Raw genomic sequence first — 495 nt, 5'->3', positions numbered from 1 at the left:
TTACTGAACTTCCTCCTAGTACTCTTCCAAGCAATATAGAAGAAAATCCAAAAGGAGAGTGCAAGGCCATCAACATGGCCGAATTTTGGGAGGAAGAGGAGGCAGTGAACGCCACTGAGGAAGGCCTCACTGGACGTCCACTGACCTCCAATGAGTTCCCCAATGAGGAACCTTGGGAATCTGAGGCTCAAACTGAGACCATAGAGATTCCATTGGACTTACTTCTGCCATTCATGAGCTCTGATGAGTATTCTTCCTCTGAAGAGGATGGGTATGTCACTGAAGAGCAAGTTGCCAAATACCTTGGAGCAATCATGAAGCTGAATGACAAGTTATTTGGAAATGAGACTTGGGAGGATGAACCCCCTTTGCTCACCAAAGAACTGGATGACTTGTCTAGGCAGAAATTGCCTGAAAAGAGGCAGGATCCTGGGAAGTTTTCTATACCTTGTACCATAGGCACCATGACCTTCAAGAAGGCCTTGTGTGACTTAG

This window comes from Arachis duranensis, chromosome 3 (assembly GCF_000817695.3).
Source record: "Arachis duranensis cultivar V14167 chromosome 3, aradu.V14167.gnm2.J7QH, whole genome shotgun sequence".
Lineage (NCBI taxonomy): Eukaryota > Viridiplantae > Streptophyta > Magnoliopsida > Fabales > Fabaceae > Arachis > Arachis duranensis.
This window is presented reverse-complemented; position numbering follows the sequence as displayed.